We start from the raw sequence: 19,639 nt of genomic DNA on the forward strand, positions 1-19,639 counted from the left end.
ACCAAACATGATGAGAACTGTAACCCTGGGAGAGGTGTCCCACAGAACTGTGGACTTACATAGGAGAAAGGAACCACTGCCATACCACGGCAAAGCGCAGAGAGCACCAGGTAATAAGTACCCCCAGTCTCTCTATCATTTTGTCCTCAGGTTTCTTGATTCCCATTGGCCAAATGCAACAGAAGTTTGGGAGGCAAGGAAACCATGTCCAGACTTGTTATTCTTCTGGAGAGAAGGCTAACAGAGAGGAAAGTGGATCTGGAAGAAACAGATAAAGGCAAAGGAAATACCTGTATTTTGAATGCTTGGTGGACCTTACATGTAGAATTCTCCTGTAAAACTATCTGGACCTAGGACTTTTTTTGTTGAGTGGGCTTTTATCTAATGATTCAAGTTCTTCGGTGTTACTTGTGTCATATATTTCAAGACAGCCTCTGTGTCTATCTCTATCTCTATCTCTATATTATGTCCCCCTTTTCATTCCTAATATTATTTGTATGTTTTCTTTTTATTCTTGATAAGTCTTGCCAGACCTATTTTTTATTATTTTATTTTCAAAGGAGCATTTTTTGGTTTTGTCCATTGCCTCCCCTCTGCCTGCCACATTTCATTGCTTTATACTCTTAACTGTATTTTATCTTTTCTTCTACTTTCATTGGGCTTACTGTTTATGCTTTTCTAACTTCTTAAGTGTACCCTATGCTCATTTACTTTTTAATCTCCTTTTCTAATATAGTCATTTAAGGCTCTAGATTTTTCCTTTAAGCACTTCTTTAACTGGGTCCCATGATATTTTAAAATATTTATTTATTTTTTTTTTGGCTGCATTGGGGATTAGTCGCGGCACACAGGATCTTTCATTGCGGTGTGCAGGCTCTTTGTTGTGGCACATGGGCTCCTTTCTAGTTGTGGCACGTGGGCTTAGTTGCCCTGTGGCATATTGGATCTTAGTTCCCTGGCCAGGGATCGAACTGGTGTCCCTTGCATTGCAGGATGGATTCTTAACCACTGGACCACTAGGGAAGTCCCTGGGTCCCATGATTTTTGATCTGTAGTGTTTCCTTTATCATTCATTTCTAGGTATTTTCTACTTTTTAGTATTTCTTTGATTCGTGAGTTATTTATAAGTATATTTTAAAATTTCCAAAAAATTTTAAGTTGGCCTCTTAACATGATTGCATTATAGTCAGCAGCCTCTATAATCCTGATTGGTTTTTATTGATGCTTGATTTGTGGCACACCGCATGGTCAGTTTTCATAAGTATTTCATTCATGCTTGAGAAGATTGTGTTCTGATTGTTGGGTGAAATTTGATTCTGATATCCTTAGAGCAAGCTTATCAGTTGTGTTGTTCAAATCTTCCTTATCTTACTAAATTTTGGTGTTCTTGATTTACCAGTTCCTGAGAGAACTATGTTAAACTCTCTCTGACTATGGCTTCGCCAACTTCACTTTATAATTTTGTCAAATTTTACTGTGTGTAATTTGAACTTTTCTCAAGTATATAGTTGTTTAGAATTGTTTATGTCCTTCTGGAGAATTGCTTTTGTAGAGAACATCTTTATCTCTAGTAATACTTTTTTCTTTGGTCTATTTTCTTTGGTATTAATGCCAGCTTTCCTTTTGTAACTATTTGCTGGTATCTTTTCCTGTCCTTTTATTTTCAGTCCCTGTTTCCTAATGTCTTAGATGTGTCTCCTGTAAATGACAGATAGCTGGGTTTTTTTTCAACCTAATCTGAGACTTTTTTTTTTTGGTGCGGTACGCGGGCCTCTCACTGTTGTGGCCTCTCCCGTTGCGGAGCACAGGCTCCGGACGCGCAGGCTCAGCGGCCATGGCTCACGAGCCTATCCGCTCCACGGCATGTGGGATCTTCCCAGACCGGGACACGAACCCGTGTCCCCTGAATCGGCAGGCGGACTCTCAACCACTGTGCCACCAGGGAAGCCCCCTTCAACCTAATCTGAGACTTTTAATTTGCAAGTGTAATCCATTTTTTAAAAAAAATATTTATTTATTTAGGCTGTGCTGGGTCTTAGTTGCAGCATGTGGGATCTTTAGTCGTGGCATGCGGGCTCTTAGTTGTGATATGCAAACTCTTAGCCGCGGCATGCGGGATCTAGTCCCCAACCAGGGATCGAACCCAGGCCCCCTGCATTGGGAGAGTGGAGTCTTACCCACTAGACCACCAGAGAAGTCCCAAATCCATTTAAAAAGTATTCTGAATACCACTATATGTTAACTTAATATCTAATTAGTATAAAATATATTATTATTTAATATCTTATTAAATATATTGTTATTTAATATGTTGTTTTGTGTTATGTACCATATGTTTTGTTTGCATTTTTCTCCTTTCCTGCCTTCTGTTAGGTAACTTGGGTTTTCTTTATCACCATCTGGAAGCTTTCAATTCTTTTAGAGGCTGCTCTTAAATTTTTGGCTTGCATACTTAAAAAAAAAATCTAATGTTAAATCAGTATCTCTACTCTCTTCCCAAATAAAAAAGAACCCACAGTTTGTCTTACACACTGTTGAGATTCACTATTCATTTTTTTTTTTTTTTGTCTGCTTTGGGTCTTCGTTGCTGTGCGCGGGCTTTCTCTAGTTGTGGTGAGCGGGGGCTTCTCATTGCAGTGGCTTCTCTTCTTGTGGGCTCTAGATGCATGGACTTCAGTAGTTGCAGCATGCAGGCTCAGTAGTTGCAGCATGTGGGCCCTAGAACGTGCAGGCTTCAATAGTTGTAGCGCATGGGCTCATTAATTGCGGTGTGCAGGCTCTAGGGCATGCAGGCTCAGTAGTTGTGGCTCATGGGCTCAGTAGTTGTGGCTCACGGGCTCTGGAGCACAAGCTCAGTAGTTGTGGCACATGTGCTTCGTTGCTCCGTGGCATGTGGGATCTTCCTGGACCAGGGTTCAAACCCATGTCCCCTGCAGTGGCAGGTGGATTCTTAACCACTGCACCACTAGGGAAGTCCAAGATTCAGTATTCTAATTCCACTTCATTTTTGTACTCTAGAATTAGTTGTTGCTGTTCTTATTTGATAAAGTCTGCTTGTTTGGAGTCACCCACCTGCTTAGCAAATTCTTTGCCTACTGTTCCTTCTTTCATCATACTTCATCCTTCTGAGTTAAATTTCCTTCTTCCAGAGGTAGGTGTTAAGTTTTTTTTCAGTGAGAATTTATTAAGCATAAACACTTTTTTTTGCTTGCAAATTAAAAAAGTGTTTTTATTTGCTGTAACTATTGAATGGTAATTTAGCTGGGTATAAAAATCTGGGTTGGCGGTTATTTTTTTCTCAGCAGTTGGACAGAGTTATTCTATTTCATTATCTTTTGGCATCTGATACTGTAATTAAGAAGTCTGATTCTCAGATCTTACAGTTAATTTGTTTTTTTCTGTTAGCTGCTTTATAATCTTTTGTTCTTCTTTTTTTTAAAAATTATTTATTTTTTATTTGGCTGCGCCAGGTCTTAGTTGCAGCATGTGGGATCTTCATTGCTGAGTGCGGGATCTTTGTTGTGGCTTGTGGGATCTTTAGTTGTGGCATGTGGGATCTTTAGTTGAGGCATGCAGAATCTTTAGTTGCGACATGCAGGCTCTTTGTTGTGGCATGAAGGATCTAGTTCCCTGACCAGGGATCTAACGCGGCCCCCTGCGTTGGGAGTGTGGAGTCTTAACTGCTGGACCACCAGGGAAGTCCCTATAATCTTTGCTTTGTTCATGGTATTATGCAAATTTACTGTTGTGTTGTGTGTTCAGGGTTTGATTTATTTTTATTTTTCTTGCTTACTATTTGTCCCTGAATCTGAGAGTTCATGTCTTTCAAAGAATCTGAGAAATTCTCAACCATGTATCCCTTCAAATTTTGCCTTTGTTTTATTCTCTCCCATCTTTCCTTTTGGGAATCTTAGAAGTCATGTATGGGACCTTTTTTTTCTATCCTTCATGTTTCTTAAACAGTTCCATATTTTCTAATTCTTTATTTCTGTATGCTGCACTCTTGGTAATTTCCTATCTCTACCTTTCAGTACAGTAATTCTTTCTTCACCTGTTTTTTAACCTGTTCATTGAGTTTTATGTTTCATTGAACTACATTTTAAATTCCTTGTGGGTTGTTTACTTTTTACCTTCAATTGTGTAAAAAGAATTTTAAATGAGTAAGTCACCTTACCTTCATGGTTTGTTTTTCTCTTTGGGACAGTAAGTGCGGTTGGCTAGCTGCTTTCTGTTCTCTTTCTGCTCAGAAATCCCGTAAAGCCCTATCACTGGCATTACACTGTGGAGCAAAGAAGCACTATGAACAGGGAAGCAGGATGCTGTAAGCCCATCGTCATTTTGTTCTCTATTCCCAGAGGAAGAGCAGCTCCTGAGTCATATAGGGAAATCTTTGAGCACTGTACCTCTTGGGGGCTCACAGCTGTGGCAAGGATCTGTTTCTATGGCAACAGAAGACTTAACTCTTCCTCTGTACTCAGGATATGCAGAGGGAAGTTCCAGGATAAACTTTTAGAGCTTTCCATTTTCCAGGGAGCCTGGGTTTATTCTCTTTCTTCTGTCTTGTATAGTAGCACTATGCAGTATAGTAGCCACTGGCCACCTGTGGTTATTTAACTTACAATTAATTAAAATGTAAAACTTCCTTTGAGTCACACTAGCCATATTTCAAGTGCTCAGTAGCCACAAATTGCTAGTGACTTCTGTAATTGGACAGCACAGATACAGAACATTTCCATCATTGCAGAAAGTTCTATCGGACTGTGCTGTTCTGAAGTCTTCCATAGTATTCTCACAGTAGACAGAGAATTGGTAAATGTGTAGTTTCAGAAAATAGATCAAGTGAACCTATTGATAACCAGAAACTAGAAGGCTTTCTTTAGAGTTATCACCATTCTGTACTGTCTATATGTGGGAAGAATTCGGAGAGGGTATTGCATTCTGAGAATGATTTCCGGGATGAAATGGTAAACCCAAGCCTACTTGTCTTACCTGTAGTTTGATACCACGGGAAGAGGGTAAGTAGAGAGGTGAATGAAACTGATGTTGAATAAACTTTGGGGAACATGGAGAAAAATTACTGCATGGGTCTATTGATTTTATGCAATTGTGATTAAACTGAGAATAGGGACGATGGGTTCATGAGTGACTGGAGATAACCAGCCCAAGGTCTTATTACTTGAAATTTGACTCAGGTTGGAAATTCCTTGTAGTGAAATCATCTTTCTCCACCCCCTTAAATTGCCATCTCATTCTCCTTTGAGTTGCAGTAGAACAGTTAAAGATTCTCAAGAGAAGAAAAGAGGTACCTTTTTCCTCCAACCCCCCCTCCCCCAACATATACACACCCACACCTTCTTCAAATTTAGCAACATTTCACAGCGACTGAACTCAAGATAGACCAAAAATAAGAACAATGTGGGTCATACCATCCTGGCCCCAACAGGTTGTGAAGAGAAGGAAGAGCCAGTGACCCCAACCTTGTTCTTTGCCTGTGAGAAACAACTGCTAAAAAAAACGTACTTCACTCTTTATTATGGAGCTCTACACGGACTCAGAATCCTTCTCAACACAGTACTTGGGTCCCCAAGTCAGACTAACTAGCTGAAGTTGGCATGCGAGACTAAACCTGTTTACTGTTCTTTGTTAGGGATTTGAGGTTTGGAGTTTGCTATTCTGAGAAGGGACATTGTTCTCGTTGATTGCAGAGTACCACCATTATGAACCAAATATGGTAGTTGAGGAAGTTTTTTTTTTTTTTTTCTAATTCTACCTGGAGTATTCATGGCTCATGGTATAGTGTAGGTACCCAAATAAAAGTTGTTCATTGAAGATACACATGAAAAAGGAAGTTAATTCTAGAGGTGAAGATAAAGGTAATTTTTATGAGAAAGTATCCATTACTTATTAGTTCATCCTGGTGGAATTTGTAGGGTTGGCAAAGCTAGGTTGGAGTTGACTTTCTGGAAGAAATTAATCCAAAAGAAAAAGATGGCTTATAAGACAACTGGGAAGGATTTAGAAGGAATTCAGAGGCAGCATTTGTAGAAGAAAAAAGAAGAAACTGTGAAAGAGAAAAATGTCCTATAGCAGGTGAAAAGTTGGAAAGGACGAACTAATAGATGCTCTGCAGAAATAGAGAAGTTAACAGACCTTTGTGGTTTCCAGATTAGCAGTTTTTTGTTTTTCAAGCAAATCTGGAAGCATGGATTCTTCCTGGTTTTTTTTTCCTGATCACAGAAATAATCAGAATATTCATTGTAAAGATTCCAAACATTGATATATTGATAGAAAGCAAAAATTCCCCATAATTCCTTTGGTATGTATTTCTCCAGATTTTTGCCCCCGCGGACTAGTAGATATGTTTAAAACAGTAGAAATCACATTCTGCTTATCTCGTTTCACAACCTCTGTCTTTTATTTAATGTTTTCTTCATTGTTCCATGTCATTCCATGTGCATATTTTATTTTGTTTTTGTTTCTGTTGTTATCTCCAGAAATTTGTACCTGTGAGGAGGGACCTATTCAGAGCAAATCCCCCCCGCCCACCTCCCAGCCATTGTGCCTGTTTGGGTGAACTCATGATGTAATAGGTTGATGCCCAAGAAGTTTGCCCCCAAAATGCTTTCACCCTTTTACCTCTTTGGTAGAGAGACCATATCTTTCATTTGGTCACACTTCTCTGTAAGTTGTTATAAGAATGCCGCAGGGAAAGATCACATAGCCCCTTCTGTTAATTTAGTTTGTTCTCAGTAGAGCAATTAAATTATAGAATAGAAAGAGCCCAGAGCTCAGCCCCAAATGCAGAGAATATTTGGTAAATATATAACACCAGGCAATAGGATTCATAGGGCCCCTGTTCTTCTCTCCTTCAGCCTCAATCCTGAGACGATCTGAGTATGTCCAACTCGTTCCAGAGTTCACTGCTTCTTCCCATTTTTACTTCTGATGGGATGATTGCTTCTGCCAACAGCTAGACTTAGAGCATAAGAAAATTTTACCTTGGATCCACAATCTGAGCCGCCCTAAAAGAAAACAACAGGTGGGAGGCAGGGGTGGAGACATTTCAAGCCAGGCCTGTACAAGGCAGCTAATCTTAGGGCTCTGCACTCAATGGGTGCTTTTGCTTCCTCGGGGTGCTTCAAACAGGCAGCATGCTGGTTGGACCTGTAACAATCCACTGGGACCCGGACAATGTCTGGGATTACATCCCACAGAGGAGTCTCTGTCAGGTGACCGGCAGGCGAATGTCTGACTCTCCTCCCTCCTCCAGTGACCTATGGAGTAAGAAAATGACAAGTAACCAAGCAGGCATCTCATTTGAACTGTAAAAGAAGTCTGGTCTGTTTCTAAATGGACATGTGAAATGTTCCTAAATAAGAAAAAGCACCCTTTCCTAAGGTGGTTTTTTCGTGTGTGTGTGTTTTTTTTGTTTTGTTTTAAGATGTTGCTATTCCATGTGGCTATCAAGGCCACCCATGTGGGCAGGAAGTAAAGGAGCTGGCACAGAACCTAGAAATTGAGTTTCGGATGAAGTTGAACCCATTATCCAACAGCAAAGTTAATGTTTGTAGAGTTCCTGTGAGCTCACAGCCCTTTTGAATGGCACGTGTTGTTTCTCCCATGTCCCCAGAAAGTGGAGAAACTTGGAGCAGAGTGGGAAAAGTACTTGGAAGAATTCTGTAATGACTTGAGCCTGAGCCGGGCTTAATACTTGAGTCTTTGAACTCTTCCCTACTGAGACTGTTGCTTTTATAACAGTCTGTTTTTGTTGGTTATTGCAGCTTTTAAAAATAAGAAACATGCACAGTCTTCAACGGTAGTATGTTATAGCAGTATTAGCAATAGCAGACGTTTATTTATTGCTTGCTAAGTGCTGGGCAGAGTTGTAAAAACTTCTCATATATTAACTCTTTCAATCCTCAACCTGTGGAAGTGGTTATGGTTATCATCCCCATTTAACAGATGAGAAAACTGAGCCCCAGCAGTTAGGGAACAAGCCTAATTAGGTAGAAAGTGATGTGACTCTAATACATGGTATCTCATATTGTCATTAGATTGCAGTCAGTTTGGCTATCAGAAATTAAATTATGGGAGGCTTTTTCCACCCTGTGTGCTTCCTACCAAGTACTACCAATGCCTATAGCATTCTTTGTGTTTTCATAAAATGATGGAGAAATAAAACACATTTCTTTACCATGTCAACTGTGAGAGTTGCCACCCGTGACTGCATTTTTCTGCTTTTTGTCATAACATCAGTCCTCTCAACAGGTCCTATAGTCCATTGATCCTATTTCCTTCTCCATCCCTCACCCCCTCATGCCCTTACTCTTCTCCTTAAATAATATTAAGTCCCAAGTCAGTCATTATAATCACTGCCTCTTCTAGTACACTATCAGTCCCCTTGCCCTCTTTTGCTTTGTCACACTTGCTTGGCCAAACCACAACTCCGGTCGAATCCAAATCTCTGCGTGCTCTGTGGGTGTTCTCCTTGGCTGGAGGGAACTCTGAACATGTTCTCTGGCCTCGCTGGTTGTTTTTTTTTTTGGCTGTGCCGCACAGCTTGTGGGATCCTAGTCCACAACTCGTGATCGAACCTGGGCCCTCAGCAGTGAGAGCGGGGAGTCCCAACCAGTGGACCGCTAGGGAATTCCCTGGCCTCACTGTTGATTCACGATCACTAACCTCAAGGAGACCCTTAGTGCTGCCTGGGAATCCTGCTGTATTTCTACAGTTTATTAATTCTCCTGCCCTCCTAGAGGACTGTTCCAGACCTTCTCCTCTCTTCTCAAAAGTCCCTTCTCAGCCTTTGCTGATGACCTTACTTCCTGTTTAATCGAGAAAACATTATTGGCGCTCACCGCCGTATCTATGCACCTAATTGCCTCTGTGCTATTTCCCCTTTCCTGTATTTAGTAGGTCTTTGCTGTCCATGCTCCCAGCAAAGCCCAAGGCCTCCACTTGCGCACTAGGTTTCGTTCCTCTTTGCTGAGTCAAGAGTGTTGCTCCAGCCTTCCTGCCCTCTCTCTTAAAAGTTACTTCTCTAGTGGCACATTCCTATCAGCATAAAACTGTTGGTGTTTCTTTCATCTTGAAAACAGCAACCATAGATTCTCTTGATTCTACTTTTCCTCCAGATACCAACCCATTTCTCTACTTCCTTCTTGAGCAGACTCCTTAAGAATTCTCTTTTCTTGATTCTCTGATTTTTCTCCTTCCAATCTCCTTGATCCCACTGTAATCAAGTATTTGCCCTCACTTTTCTATCAGAACTGCTCTTCTCGAGGTCACCGAGAACCTTCATGTTGCTAAATCAGTAGTCCCTTCCCAGTTCTCAGTTTGGGGAAGCCAGAATCATTTGACAAGTTGGTCTCCTTGAAACACTTTGTTCACTTGCTTCCGGGATACCACGCTTACCTGGTTTTCTTCCTGCCTCTCTCACTGATGTTATCTCCTTTGCTGATTCCTCCTTATCGTTCTACCTCTAATGCTGAAGGACATAGAGGCTTAGTCCTTGGACCACTTCTCATTCTTTTGTATAGCGCAACCCTGGAGAAGTTTTTGAGGCTAATGTTATAAGTACTGTACATACGCTGATAACTCCAAAATTCATCTCTCCAGCTCGATTTCTCCCTTGACTTTTTTTTTATTTAACTGCTGTATTGAGATGTAATTCGTATGCCATACCAATCACCCATTTAAAATGTACAATCCAGTGGTTTTTAGTGTATTAAGAGAGTTGTGCAGTTATCACCACAGTAAATTTTAGAACATTTTCATTACCCCAGAAAGAAACCCCATAACCATTAGCAGTAACTGTTTCTCTCAATCTTACCCCAGGCCTAGACAACTACTAATCTACTTTCTACCTGTATATATTTGCCTATCCTGGACATTTTATAAAAATGGAACCATGTAATATGTGGTTTTCTTGTTTTTTGTTTGGTTTTTTATTTGCGATACGCGGGCCTCTCACCGCTGTGGCCTCTCCCGTTGCGGAGCACAGGCTCTGGATGCGCAGGCTCAGCGGCCATGGCTCACGGGCCCAGCCACTCCGCGGCACGTGGGATCTTCCCGGACCGGGGCACGAACCCGTGTCCCTTGCATCGGCAAGCGGACTCTCAACCACTGCGCCACCAGGGAAGCCCAATATGTGGTTTTTTTGTGTCTGATTTCTTTCACTTAGCATAATGTTTTCAAGGTTCATTCATATTGTAGCATATATCAGTAGTTCATTCCTTTTTATGGCTGAATGATATTCCATTGTATATTCCAATGGATTTTATCTATCCATTCATCTGTTGATTTACATTTGCATTGTTTCCACTTTGGGGGCATTAAAAACAATGTTGCTAAGGACATTCAAGTACAAGTTTTTGTGTGGACATATGTTTTCATTTCACCTGTGCATATACCTTGGATTGAAATTGCTGGGTCATATGGTTACTATGTTTGATCTTTTCTGAGAAACTCCAGATTATTTTCCAAAGAAACTCCACCATATTATATTCCTACCCACAGTGCATGAGGATTCTGATTTCTCTGCATCCTTTCCAGTACTTGTTATTATGTGTTTCTTTGATAATTGCCATCCTTGTGGTTGTGAAGTGGTATCGCATTGTGGTTTTGATTTGCATTTCCCTAAGGATGTCAGGCATGTTTTCTCATTTGTTGCCCCTTTGTATATCTTCTTTGGAGAAATGTCTATTCAAGTCCTTGGACAATTTTTTATTTGGATTGTTTGTTTTTTTGTTGTTGAATTGTAAGCTTTCTGTATATATTTTGGATCCTAGTCCCTTATCAGATACATGATTTGCCAAAATTTACCCATTCTGTTGGCTTTTCATTTTCTTGATAGTGTCCTTTGAGGCACAAAAGTTTTAAATTTTGGTGAAGCTTAATTTGTTTTTTTCATTTGTTTCTTGTACTTTTAAGAAATTGTTGTCTAATTTAAGGTCAGAGAGATTCACCTGGGTTTACTTCTAAGAGTTTTATGTGTTTGATCCCTTTTGAGTTAATTTTTGTCTGTAGTGTGCGGTAGGGGTCCATCTTCATTTTTTTGCATGGGGATATCCAGTTGTTCCAGCATCATTTATTGGAAACACTGTTCTTTCTCAGTTGAGTGGTCTTGGTACCCTTGTCAATCAACCATAGATATTTGGGTTTACTTCTATACTCTCAATTCTATTCCTTTGGTCTATGTGTTTATCCTTATGCCAATACTGTTATGATTACTATAGCTTTGTAGTTAATTTTGAAGTCAGGAAGTATGAGTCCTTCAACTTTGTTCTTCTTTTTCAAGATTGTTTTGGCTTTTTGAGGTTGCTTTCAATTTCCTTTGAATTTTAGGATCAGTTTATCCATTTCTGTGAAAAAGGCACTTGGGATTTTGATAGGGATTGCATTGAATCTCTAGATCAATTTGGGGAGTATTGACATCTTAACAACATTAAAGTCTTCTAGTGTATGAACATGGGATGTCTTTCCATTTTTTTAGATTTAGAAATCCTTGATTTCTTTCAGCTGTTTTGTAGTTTTTGATGTACAAGCCTTGTCTTTGCTTTCATAGTTCATTTTTCCCCCTAGTTGTTTCAGCACCAAATGTTGAAAAGACTATGCTTTCCCCTATTGAATTATGGAACCTTTGTAAAAACTCTATTTACAGATAAAGAAGATGTGGTATATACACAATGGAATACTACTCAACCATAAAACAAGATGAAATCTTGCCATTTGCTACAATATAGATGGACCTTGAGAGTATTATGCTAAGTGAAATGTCAGACAGAGAAAGACAAATACTGTATGATTTCACTCATATGTAGAATATGAAGAATAAACAAACAAAATGAACAAACCAGGGGCTTCCCTGGTGGCGCAGTGGTTGAGAGTCCACCTGCCGATGCAGGGGACACGGGTTCGTGCCCTGGTCTGGGAAGATCCCACGTGCCGCGGAGCGGCTGGGCCCGTGAGCCATGGCCGCTGAGCCTGCGCGTCCGGAGCCTGTGCTTTGCAGCGAGAGAGACCACAACAGTGAGAGGCCTGCGTACCGCAAAAAATAAAAAAAACTAAAAAAAAAAGAACAAACCAAAGGAAGACCAGCACATAGATACAGAGAACAGATTAGTGGTTACCAGAGAAGAAGAGGCAGAGGAGAGGGGAAGGGCAAAATTGGTAAAAGTGATCAACTATATGGTGACAGAGGGCAACTAAATTTTTGGTGGTGAGCATGCTATAGTGTATACAGATGTAGAAATATAAAGTTGTACACATGAAACTTATATATGTTATAAACCAGTGTTACTGAAATAAGAAAGAAAGGAATAAGGAAAAGAAGAGAAACTATTCACCATATATCTGTGGGTCTACTTCTGGACTCTATTCTGTTCTGCTCTATATGTCTGTCCTTATGCCAATTCCACACTCTTTTGATTATTGTGGTGTTATAGTAAGTCTTGAAATCAAATATTGATATTGTAAATCCTCTACCTTATTCTTTGAAATTATTGTTTAGAGTATTCTCAATCCTTTGAATTTCCATATACATTTCAGAATCAGCTTATATGTTTCTAGGAAAAAAGCCTACAGGAATTTTGATTGGGATTGAGTGAAATTTATGAATGAATTTTAATATCGCAACCTCCAATCCATGAAAGTGATTTTCTCTACATTTATTTAAGTGATCTTTAATCTCTCTCAGCAATCTTTTACAGTTTTAGAATAAAGGTCTTGCACACATTTTTAAACATTTATCTCTAAGAATTTCACATTAAAATTATTTTTAAAAATTAACTGTGGTGAACATACACATAACAAAATTTACCATCTTAACCACTTTTAAGGGTTCAGTTCAGTAGTGGTAAGTATATTCCTATTGTTGTGTGACCAATTTCCAGAACTTTTTCATCTTGAAAAACAGAAACTCTGTGCGCATTAAACAACAACTCCCCATTTCTCCCTCCCCCAGCCCTTGGAAACCACCACTGTACTTCTGTTTCTATACGTTTGACTACTCTTGCTACCTCATGTAAGTGTTTGTCTTTGCTACATCATATGGTGTTTGTCTTTCTGTAACCTGGCTTTTTTCACTTAGCTTGATATCCTCAGAGTTTATCCATTTATAGCAAGTGCCAGAGTTTCTTTCCGTTTTAAGGCTGATTAATATTGTTGCACACATATCACATTTTGTTTAACCATTCATTCATCGATGGACACTTGCGTTGCTCCCATCTTTTGACTATTGTGAATAATGCTGCTGTGAACACGGATATGCAAATATCTCTTTGAGACCTTGTTTTCAGTTCTTTTATATGTATACAAGGAAGTGGTATTGCTGGACCATATGGTAATTTTATTTTTAATTTTTTGAGAAACTGCCATACTGTTTTCCACAGTGGCTGTACCAGTTTACATTCCCTCTGACAATGTACGAGGCTTCTCTTTAATCCACATCCTTACTAGCATTTGTTATGTCTTGTCTTTTGGATAATAGACATCCTAACAGGTGTAGGGTGATAGGTCATTGTGGTTTTAATTTGTATTTCCCTAATGATTAGTGACGTTAAGCATCTTTTCATGTGCTTGTTGACTATCCGTATATCTTCTCTGGAGAAATTCTGTTCAAGTCTTCTGTCTATTTTTAAATTGGGCTATTTGTTTTTTGTTGAGTTGTAGAAGTTCTTTATATATTCTGGATATTAACCCCTATTAGATATATGATTTGCAAATATTTTCTCCCATTCCGTAGGTTGCTATTTCACTCTGTTGTGTCCTTTGATGCACAGAGGTTTTAAATCTTGATGTGTCTAATTTATCTGTTTTTATTTTTGTTGCCTGTGCTTTTGGTGTCATATCTGTTGAGGGTACTTTTAAAAACTTCATTTTCCGGGACTTCCCTGGTGGCGCAGTGATCAAGAATCCGCCAGCCAGTGCAGGGGACACGGGTTTGAGCCCTGGTTCAGGAAGATCCCACATGCTGCGGAGCAAGTAAGCCTGTGCGCTGAGCCTGTGCTCTAGAGCCTGTGAGCCACAACTACTGAGCCCACATGCCACAACTACTGAAGCCCACGTGCCTGGAGCCCGTGCTCCACAAGAGAAGCCACCGCAAGAGAAGCCCACGCACTGCAACGAAGAGCAGCCCTCTCCCGTTGCAACTAGAGAAAGCCCACGCACAACAACGAAGACCCAACACAGCCATAAATATATAAGGAAAATATTTTTTAAAAAAACTTCATTTTCCTATAGTTTATTGCCATATAAATATGATTGATTTTTGTGTGTTGATTTTGTATCTTATGGCCTTGCTAAGTTAACTTGCTGGTTCTAGTAGCTTTTGTGTAGTCCATAGAACTTTCTACACACATAACTACATAATCTGCGAATCAAGACAGCTTTACTACTTCTTTTCAAATCTGTATGCTTTATTACTTCATTGCAGTGGCTAGGATCTACAGTACAATGTTGAATAGAAGTAGTGAGACAGGCATCTTTGGCTTGTTCCCAGCCTTAGGAGGAAGCATTCAGTCTCCCATCATTAAGTATGATGCTCGCTGTTTCATAAAGTTTCCTTCTATTTCTGGTTTGCTGAGAGTTGTTATTTTCAGCGGCTGTTGAGTTTTGTCAAATGCTTGTTCTGCATCTGTTGTGATGATCATAAGATTTTTCTCCTTTATTCTGTTAATATGATGGATAACATTGTTTTCTAAGAGTAAAAGAATCCAATTGGTCATGATATATTATGCTTTTTATATGTTATTCATTTCAATTTGTTAAAATTTTGCTAAGGATTTTTACTTTTATGCTTATAAGGAGTATTTGTAATTTTCTTTTCAAGTAATGTTTTTGTCTTGTTTTGGTACCAGTAATATTGGCCTCATACAGTGATTTGGGAAGTGTTTCTTTTCTATTTCCTGGACGATGTTGTGTAGTATTTTTTTTTTTCTTAAATGTTTGATAGAATTCACCAGTAAAGTCTTCTGGGCCTGGAATTTTCTTTTTAGAAAAGTTTAACTAAAAATTTAATTTCTTTAACAGGTATAGGGCTATTCAGTTTATTTGTTTCTTATCAAATAAGCTTTAGTAGTTTGTCTTTTTCATGTAATTTGTCCATTTCATCTAAGTTGTTGAATTTATCAGCAAAAAGTTGTTTGTCATATTTCTTTATACTTTTAGTGGCTGTAAGAATGTTGACCCGTCTTTCATTCCTGACTTTGGAAATTTGTGTCTTCTCTTTTTTCTGATTAGTCTGCCTTGAGATTTATCAATTTTATTAATTGTTTCAGTGAACCAGCTTTTGGTTTCATTGATTCAATCTATTGTTTTTCTCTCTTCTATTTTGTTGATTTCTGCTTTTTATTTCTTCCTTCTTTCAGTTTAATTTGCTCTTCTTTTCCTAGCTTCTAAAGCTTGAAGTTTAAATCACTGATTTTAGACCTTTCTTCTTTTCTAAAATAAGCATTTAAAGCCATGAATTCCCCTATAAACACTATTTTAGGCCCTTGGGCTGCGCCCGGCGGGGCATGGCATCCGAGCAAGGCGGTCGTTGGCTGGCGGCCAGTGCTGGGTACCGGGCGGGGGCCGGGGGATCGGCTGCATACTGGGGCCGAGGGCCGGGGCAGGCGGGGCCGCTTTCTGCCTCTCGCTGGCCGCGGCAGCGACAGTGGCAGGCGCCAGCGAGGCCCCTGGGAAGTGGCGGCGCAGCCTGACGGGTGGGACCATCGGCCGCGCTCAACCGGCGCGATGCTTTTCTTGCTCCGTGAGCTGGTGCAGTGGCTGGGCTTCGCTACCTTCGAGATCTTCGTGCACTGTTGGCCCTGCTGGTGTTCTCCGTGCTGCTGGCCCTGCGTGTGGACGGCCTGGCTCCCGGCCTCTCCTGGTGGAACGTGTTCATGCCCTTCTTAGCCGCTGACGGGCTCAGCACCTACATCACCACTATCATCTCCGTGCGCCTCTTTCAGGATGGAGAGAAGCGGCTGGCCGTGCTCCGCCTTTTCTGGTTCCTCACGGTTCATAGACTGAAGTTCGTCTTCGAGATGTTGTGCCAGAAGCTGGTGGAGGCAACTCGGGAGCTCTGGTTCGGCCTGATCACGTCTCCGGTCTTCATTCTTCTGCAGCTGCTCATGATCCATGCCTGCCGGGTCAACTAGCCTCGCAGAAGATAAGCTAGAATGCGGGACCCCAGGCTGAGGTCCTGCTGCACCAGAGGAGAATTCTGGGTCTGAAAGCCAGCTTGTGCCCTGCTGGGTGCCCAGCTTTCTCTCTATCAGTCATCTCTGAAATTGTTCCCTCAGCAGGGCTAAAAAGAGCAGCCTTGATTCTTAAAATGTATCCCCTCTTATTTCATGCTTTGAATAGCTAATCTTGAGTTGAGATCCTGAGAAGGATCCAGAGAAGGCCAGACAGTCCTGAACTCCTCTGACAGTTGGAAACTGCATATAAGTAAAATGTCCTGATGGGCTCTGAGTATCTTCATGGATCCTGGGAAAGTACCCACTGTGCAAAGGCTGCAAAGCTGGACTCGGGATCTCCCCTGGCCAGCAGTGCTGACCTGAGAGCTTACTGCCCCATCCACCCAGAGAAGACTTCCTTAGATGCTTGAGCTCTAAAAAGTGTAAGCCCACTTGTGTCTCCTCCCCAGTGCAACTGGGGAGGATGGCTCTCTCTTCATTCCAGCCCAGGCAGACCGGAGTATGTTGAATAAGCATGATCGGGACTCTATCTGGATATCTGTCGCCTGAGAAAAGAACTTGCTTTCAACGCGCTGCTTGTCTTCCTATCCCAGCAGATTGCAGTGTCACGACTTTTCCACTACCTCGTGGCCGGCATAGTGCACCTGAGACCTTTAGGCCGCCCTAAGGGACCAGAGAGTGGAACAGGTTCTCTGACGCGCATAGCCATTGAGACCTACACATGGGAAGTTTGCAGATGGTCTCAGGCCACACCTTTTGGCCTAAGGGCTTTGGTTTGATGCCGGTCAGGTGCCAAATGAGAACATTTGCTGAGATAAAAATAAAATAAGAGAATGTTTTGCTGAAAACAAACAAAAAAACCCACTATTTTATTTAGCTGTTTAAAAATATTATGAATCCTGTAAATTTTGATATATTGTGCTTTTATTTTCATTCATTTCAATATATTTTCTAATTTTTTGTGATTTTTTTCCCCTATAACTTATAGGTTATTAGAAGTATCATATTTAATTGCCAGATATTCAGGGATTTTCCAGATAACTTTCTGGTATTGGTTATTAGTTTAATTCTGTTGTGATCAGAGAACATACTTTGTATGACTTGAATCCTCTTAAATTTTTTTGAGATTTGTTTTGTGGCTCAATATGTTTTAGTTTGCTGAACGTTCAACATGCATTTGAAAAGAATGTGTTTTCTGCTGTTCTTGAGTAGATCTTCTATCAATGTCAGTTAGGTCAATTTGGTTGATGGTGTTTTTCAGGTCTTCTGGAACTATACTGATTTTCTGTCTGCTTGTTTTATCAATGATAGAGGGCCGAGTGTTAAAATCTCCAGCAATAATTGTAGCCACTCCAGCTTTCTTTTGATTAGTGTTCACATGGTTATCTTTTTCTATCCTTTTACTTTTAATCTATCTGTATCTTCTTGTTTAAAATGGGTTTCTTAGAGAAAACATACAATTTTGTGTTGCTTTTATCCAGACTCTCTTTGCCTTTTAACTGGAATGTTTGCATTTAATGCAGTTACCAGTATGATTGGGTTTAAGTTGACCGTCTTGCTTGTTTTCTGTCTCTGTTCTTTGTTTCTTTTTATCCTCTTTGCTTGACTTCATTTGGACTAAGAGGATTTATTCCATTTTATCTCCACTATGAGCTTGTTAGCTTTTTACCTCTTTGGCTTATTTTTTTTTTAGGGGTTGCTATAGGTTTTACATTATACATTTTTAACTTACCATAGTGTATCTTCAGTTAGTCTTATACTACTTCATGGCTAGGCTAAGAACCTTGCAACAGTATTCTTCCATTTATTTGCCTTCAGTAGAAGATTTCTAAGTCCTTCACTGCTGCCTCAAGTTCAACTACTATACCTGAGAGGAGGGTGAGTGAGTAGTCCCTAAATAATAAAATTGAGATTTCACAGTTCATAGAACAGACATTATAAGATTTGAGCAAATCTTATTAAGTTGAGACCTGAAAGCACATATAGTCTTATTTTTCTGGTTCTGTGGTTCAGGTGACTATAAGGGTGAGGAAATTTCAGTATAACAGAGACAGGTGAAGACTGGGCTATAATTAGTAGGAGGCTGCCAGTATCAATTTGATGCCAGTTAGAGAAGATTCAACTTACTACCTCATATAAGAATCAGGGATCATATTGGGAATCTTTGGTCTTCTAAATCCTAGCAGAACTAAGCTCCTCTACCTGTTAGCATCCTTCTGAATATGAAGACTATTTGTCCTGTTTCAACCAAAGCCTTCCTCTCTCTCAAGCCATAAACTCAAGGACTTGTTACTTCCCAGCACTGAAGTGTTCACTAGCCAGCTCTCAGTTTTGAGTTGGGATCATTAAGACTTGCATAGCTGCTTTAGGCTCAGAGTTCATCTCTGCACTTCTCCTTTTAAGGATCTATCTCTAGACAAGGATGGCCTGTTCTCTGGCAGCTAAGTTATCTGCTCTGTCATTTAAAAATTTTTGGACAACCTGTCCACAAATATGGAAGTAACTTCATTAATTTTCTTTCTCAGATGTTGAAATTATAAACCCTTGAAAGGATAGTAATACCTGTATGGTACTTGGATCAGTAAGATTTATTCAGTGTACCTGGATACTTACGTTTAATTCCCCTGAGCACTATGAACTGAGCCATATGTGATTCAGTTTCTTTATCGTGTTTGCTTAGATGTTCAAGAAAATCCTTGGGCTATGCAATGCTTTATAGGTTCAGTTGCATTGATTTGGGAGGGAAGAGAGAAGGTAAACATGAACTTGACATTTCTTGAGTGCTCATTCAGTGCCAAACTTCCCATCTTATAGACGGGAAACAACAAAGCCAGAATTTGAATCTGCCTGACTCAGCATGTGCTCGTGCAGCCTTTGTGATGGGTCGCATCTTAGATGTGATTGGGTTTAAATTCTCTTCCCTATTGTAAAATTGACAGGGGTGCTGGTATACAGAGGGAAGAGCAGACTGGATGATACTGTAGAAAGCTATGTCTTTAGGGTCTTTTGTTCCTTCTGTTTCAGTAAACTCTTAATATGAGTGGAATCACATTGATAGGTTGGTGTGCAGTGGCAGTCCTGTGTCTGATTTGGCCTTTAGAAAAACATAAAACATTCATGTAACTTGATTTTTTAATATACAGTTTGGGAAGCAACAAAATCTTTTGCCGACAGATGTGAAAAAGTCTATGAAGCAGATTGGGTCTGGCTTATGAACACTTATTTTCTTTCCCCGGTAGCTAGATTTCAGACTCCTCCCACCCCTGAGGTGTATAGAGACCAAGTCCATTCATGTTAACTACAGTCTGCACACCATTTACCTAGAAAAATGTTTGAGAGCAGACTTGAAACCTATTTTTATACTCTATTGTTAGGTAACAAAACCTACCCCAAAACGTAATGGCTTTAGAACACAGCCATTTTATATTTGCTCATAATTCTGTGTCTCAGGGATT

At 40.1% G+C, this 19,639-nt stretch overlaps 1 protein-coding gene and 1 pseudogene across 1 annotated transcript in view; both read left to right on the forward strand.

Annotated features, from left to right (window-relative positions):
• Positions 1–19,639, forward strand: part of ZNRF1 (zinc and ring finger 1) — a 101,794-nt gene that overhangs the window by 17,988 nt on the left and 64,167 nt on the right.
• LOC116743467 lies at positions 15,736–17,031 on the forward strand (annotated as a pseudogene).

Source organism: Phocoena sinus, chromosome 19 (assembly GCF_008692025.1).
Source record: "Phocoena sinus isolate mPhoSin1 chromosome 19, mPhoSin1.pri, whole genome shotgun sequence".
In the NCBI taxonomy this organism is placed as follows: domain Eukaryota; kingdom Metazoa; phylum Chordata; class Mammalia; order Artiodactyla; family Phocoenidae; genus Phocoena; species Phocoena sinus.